Source organism: Sciurus carolinensis, chromosome 8 (genome assembly GCF_902686445.1).
Source record: "Sciurus carolinensis chromosome 8, mSciCar1.2, whole genome shotgun sequence".
NCBI classification, from domain to species: Eukaryota; Metazoa; Chordata; class Mammalia; order Rodentia; family Sciuridae; genus Sciurus; species Sciurus carolinensis.
In genome coordinates, this window is record NC_062220.1 from 118,248,996 (window position 1) to 118,254,648 (window position 5,653).

At 41.5% G+C, this 5,653-nt stretch overlaps 1 pseudogene; it reads left to right on the forward strand.

The window, feature by feature from the left end:
• The first annotated feature begins 4,708 nt into the window (after positions 1-4,708).
• On the forward strand, positions 4,709-5,295 carry LOC124990155 (probable methyltransferase-like protein 23; annotated as a pseudogene).
• Positions 5,296-5,653: the final 358 nt, after the last annotated feature.

The following is a 5,653-nucleotide window of genomic DNA, read 5'->3' on the forward strand; positions in this document are numbered from 1 at the left end:
TATGCTTCCACACATAGCACAGGGGAGGGGCAAAAACAAGGCTGCCTCTGGGGAGACCCCAATAACGACAACCATAGCAGGTGTTTCCTGGGGTGAGCAGACTTTTTTCCTTAGAGAGGTTTGGGAGGATGGGCACCAGCAGAGGGCATTATGGAGTATGCCTCAAAGGTCACAGAGACACAGTGAGATCTCAGCAGAGACACTGAAGAGCTAGGAGCTCACAGAGATGATGGACTTCAGCAGATCTTTCTCTCCTGTGTAATAAAGGAGAAAGAGTTTAAGCTTCTGGAGAGAAAATCTAAGGCAGGGAGATTATATCCCCTCAGCCGAACTCTTCAGGAGAGGGATGCGAAAGTGTATAGAGTCCAGCACAAGCCACAGTGTGCTGAGGAGAGGCAGGTACAGGAAGTAGATTTGCACTGAGTACCTCCTTCATTTCTCCAGGGAATGAAGGGGATAAAAGATGTTTGGAGGAACCAGGTCCAGGACTGGAGTCTCAGGAGAGAGTGCTCTGGGGCAACTCCACCAAGGCCTGGATTCTGCTGGTCCTCACACTCCTCAATCAGGGAACATGCATGACATTTGCAGAAAAGGGGTCTTGGGATTCTGGGCTAATATTCTGCCTCCTCCTGCTCAGGTTTACCTGGTCAAGGTTTAACTCAACAATCATGTGTTTTCCCCTCTTTTCAGGTTTCTGGACAGTCTGCTCTGACTCAGCCTCACTCAATCTCTGGAACTCCTGGACATTCGGTCACTACCTCCTGTGCTGGAACCAGCAGTGACATAAGGAAATATAATTATGACTCCTGGTACTAAATTCATCCAGGAAAAATCCATAAACTCTTGATACATAATGTTAGTCTGCTCTCAGGGATCTTTTATTGTTTTTATGGATCCAAGATTTACAACATAACCTCTCTTACCATCTCTGCAATCCAGGTGGAGGATGAGGCTGATTATTACTGTGTTCATATGTAGGCAGTAATAATTATCACAGTGCACCGAGTTTAAGGAGAGGAGAGACAAAAACCTCCCCTATGGACACAATCTCCTTGCTCTGACAAGGCTTCCTCAACTCTGTACAGAGATTGCTTTCTGCAAAATGGACTAGAAACTCAGTTTTCTCTCAGCTTCCTTTCTGTCCTTGATGAAATAATGAGCAAAACATAGTCACTGATTTATGTTCTTGGGACAGTGACAGCTTACTCTACTCTGTGTGATGTGGTCTCAGCAGATGTATATCTCTCTTCCTCTTCATTTGCTGAAAGAGAAGGTCAAATCCTTGCTTCTAGGTACAATTCCTCCAGTTCTCAGGGAAATATTCATTATAAATGCCTCCATGTTCCTCCATGGTGCAGGCCTGCCTTGGTGCACTTTTGCATCAATGAGATTGTTTTATTCATTCCATATCCATCACTCTCTGGTCATGGTGGCCCTGGTTGGGTGATCTTCTTTTTGCCTTTTCTTGAAGAAAGTTCAACTGAGACAAGTCTTAATGATGTTGGAAAGGGAATGGGACAAGGGAAAATGCAGGTCTTCATCAAAGTCACTTGTTTGTAAAGCCATATGAAAGAAACCAAGCAGGAGAAAATGAGAGTGGAATCTCTTATTTTATTTTTAGGAATGTGAATGAAAAATTTTATTTGCTCATTTCTTGCATTTGAAGTACTCTTTGATAACATACTTGACCTGAGATTCATTGCCATAGTCCTCAACCACTATGCAACTGCAACCAATCATTTTATGGGGTTTGCCCTCTCCATCAATTTTACAAAGACCTACCCATTTTCCTAGTTTCTTGTTGTCATTGACCTTAATTAGGTTGATTTGGTGCTCAGCACAAAGGGCCTCCACCAACTAGACATACATAGGCTCTTTACAGTTGGATGCAAGCACACAAAGATGGGCCTGGTGCACAATTGCTCTCAAAGTCAGATGCTTCTGCAATAAACATCAGCTTCATGTTTCATTAATTTAACATAATGCTTGATTTACTAACTGCTACAAATGAAATGAGGTTCAGGATCCTCAAGACAGAGACTAAAGTCAATTTTTAATAGAATTGCAAGTCCCTTAGGTAAATGAACCTCTGTACCTGAGTTTTCTCTTGGATAGTATGAACTCTTAACTAAAGGGGTTCTTTTTTAAAAAAAACAATGAAAAACACATTTGGTGGGTGAGAACACCGTTCCTCAGAAATTTTCAATTTATATGATTTCCACAAGGTACAAATCCAATGAATCCCAATTAGAATGAAAGTCTAATTATATATATAGTAATTTGGTTCTCAATGACAGTTACATCCTGACAAACAAAATAAATAAAAAATATAAGTAAACACTGCTTTTCAGACACTTAGCCTGCTGAACTTCATTGTTTACTAATACCATATAATGTAGAGTATATTATTTCTCCTTGTAATTGCAAGGCTTACTAGAGCTCCCCAGCATCACAATCAAGTTACAATACATGTGTGGCTGAACTGGGAAAAGATCAAAATTGAAAATTGGAAGTACATATTTCTTTCACTGTTATATATATATATATATAACAGTGAAATATATATATATATATATGTATTTATGAATATTAATTTCCTTCCTGTATTTTTAGACTTCCTTTTACTTCAACAGTGTTTGCCCTTATTTCTGGGATGGATTTTGCAATGGCTTCAATAAAGCCTTTGTCAGAGAAACCCCATACCTCTGTCATCTCCTTTTTATCTTTCACATAAATGTTGAGGTTTTCTTAATCCATTATATATCAAGATAGTTGGATTCTATCCCAAACATTCCAATATTATTTTATGAAACTCTGCATCTTGTTCTGATTCTATTTGCATATTTATGTCTTAGCAGGTAATGCGCCAAATTCAGTTCAGGATATAAATTCTAACTTTCCATGAGTAGGTTATGGTTCCTATCTCAGGCTAATTTATAAAAGCATTGCAATAATATTTGCATTTACTTGGTGTACACACCATGCAGTTTCCCACCTTGGAACTGGTTGTGGACTACGCATCAATCCTGCTTTTTGTCTTTTCATTAGCTTCAGATCTGTTTCTGCAGGCTAGAGGTGAGACCAGAAGCTGACAAGTGCTCTGGTTATTCCTCTCAACAACCTCCTTAATTCTATCTTAATGGTGGTGTTCTCCCTTCTTCCTCTGGTTAAACAATGTGTGCATTTATTGCTGAGCTCATCTGTGCCAGTGTACATGTCCAGATTGAGTACCAAGAAGACCCAGGAACAGAACCAAGGGAGCTTCATGCCATCCTCTTGGGAATGCCCTCCTAGAAGAAGATCATGTCCTTCTTCCCTCTGCTATGACTGTTGTCACTGGGGCAGAATGTCCTGGAGGCTGGGTTTTGAAAATGGACAGTAGGAAAATAAAGGAAACAAAACATGATTTCTTAATCAGGATGTGACACTGAACATTGGGCTTGTCCTGTCTCAGGTGGGGCCCCTTTCAGTTCCAGGGCTGCTTGGAGTCCAAGCTAAGGAAAAAAAAGGACAAGCAGACTGCTGACCTCTGGATGAGTGGCACCTTAGTATCCTTTCTCCTTCTCTTCCCTTCTATGACTTGTATTTCAGGGTTCACACACAGCTGCTCCAGGCATTCTGGGCAGAATTTCATTTTAACAGCATTGATACAGAAACAGGAGAATATGTGCTTACTTCATCTTACCTGCAAAAAATAGAAAAACAAAAAATCAACATTCATTATATTTTCAACATGGAAATTTAATTATTATAAACCAAATAAATTTGAAAATACAGAGTCTAAAGAGCATTTCATAAATTTTCATAAGAAACATTAGGAAGAAACATTTTCTCAGTGGTTCTGTTTCTCCTGTGTTCCAAGTTTGAGAGTCAGTTTTATCATGGACAGAGGAACACACAGACACACACACACACACACACACACACACAATGAAGTAAAACAAATCTCTGTGGCTTAACAAATAAAACAGATAAATTGGAATGAATTTTCAGACAATTAAGGAATTCACCATGAAACCACATGACTTGTTTGGATAAGGATCCCTTATTTTGGTGCCTTCCCTTTTTCTCACTCATCTCTCCATAGATACCCAACATTGGAAATGCCATTAATAGTGTTCATTTCTGAATTTTAGTTCAGAGAGGTATTCAGATGTTCAGATATTTATACTGCAATCACACAATATGCTTCACATGATTAGGTTACCTTAAGAATAAAGATTCTTCCCACTGTCATTGACAAGTCCTGTAAGATTTGCTTCCTTTACCTGAGCGCTGTGGTCCATGCCTGTAATTCTGGTGGCTCAGGAGCCCGGCCAGAGAATAAGGATCTCAAAGCAAGTCTCAGTAACTTAGCGAGACCCTGTCTCAAGACAAAAGGTAAAGAAGTCTGGAGACCCCGCCCAGGTTCCTCTCTTGTGTGTCTCGCCTAGTGGGCCCCCCTCCTTCCTCAGTGCACCTGGCCACCCTGCCCACCTTCCCCTTCTTGCCGCCAGGTGGAAGTGACCATGAGGGGCGGCAGAGGACCAAGTGGCACCTGGAGCCCTGGAAGCGGCCCAGGGACGACCTGGTGGCCCCACATCCTCTGCCGTTTCTTGAGCACCAGCGGTGGGCAGACTCCCTTCTGGCAACTGATGATCTCCCAGGCATACGGCCCAGGCCAGCACTTCTTGGAGGAGCTGGCTCAGGCGCTCAGGGGAACGTCCTGGAGGTCCGTGTCCCGCAGTTCCTGCATTTCCAATATGGAATGTATGTTTGGCCCTGTAGTTCCAACCCAGTACCTATGGTTTCATAGTGGATATCTTCCAGGCAAGGCTGTCTTAAGAGATTGGAGTTGGCTGCAAAATGTGGCACTGAAGTAATACTGTCAGACAGCTCAGAGCTGCCTCACTATCTAGAAATCTGTCACCAGAGCTTCCAAATGGATAGCTGCCTTGCATGCATGTTGTAGGACTAACATGGGTCACATCTCTAAGGATCTTCTGGCCCTACTACCACAAGATATTATTCTTGCTTCTGATGTATTCGTTGAACCAGAAGACTTTGAAGATACTACAGTATACTTTCTGAGGCAGAAGAACCCCAAAGTTAAAGTGTGGTTCACATTACCAGGTTAAAAGTGCTAAGTAGTCACTTGAAGCTTTGCTCTGCAAGTTGTATATGAAATATATCCATATTCCTCTGGAGTCTTTTGATGCAGATAAAGATGACGAAGGTGACAAAGCAGAATTTGCATGTCCAGGAAAACATACTGTTGAAACAGTAGTCTGCTCCTTTGCAAAAGACAGTCTATGAATTAAGTCTACAAGCTGTTCTGGGACCATGTCAATTCAACCTGGCACCTAGGATCAGGCTATTTCATTCAGAGTCTTGAGAAAAATATAGTGGACTTGAAGATGGTCAAATCTGTTGGTCTTTGAGATTGTGATGTGTCACCTAGACAACTTGTGAGCAACATAACCATGAAAATAACTAAAACACCTATGAAGATTTTTGAAAAAGGGGCTGTAGATGTGACTCAGTGGTTAAACACTCTTGGGTTCCATTGTTAGTATGAAAAAAAATTGCTTCCTTTCAGACACACTACACAGCCAGGTATGGTGGTGGGCACCCATAGTCCAGTGCTTGACATGCTGAATCCAGAGGATCGCTT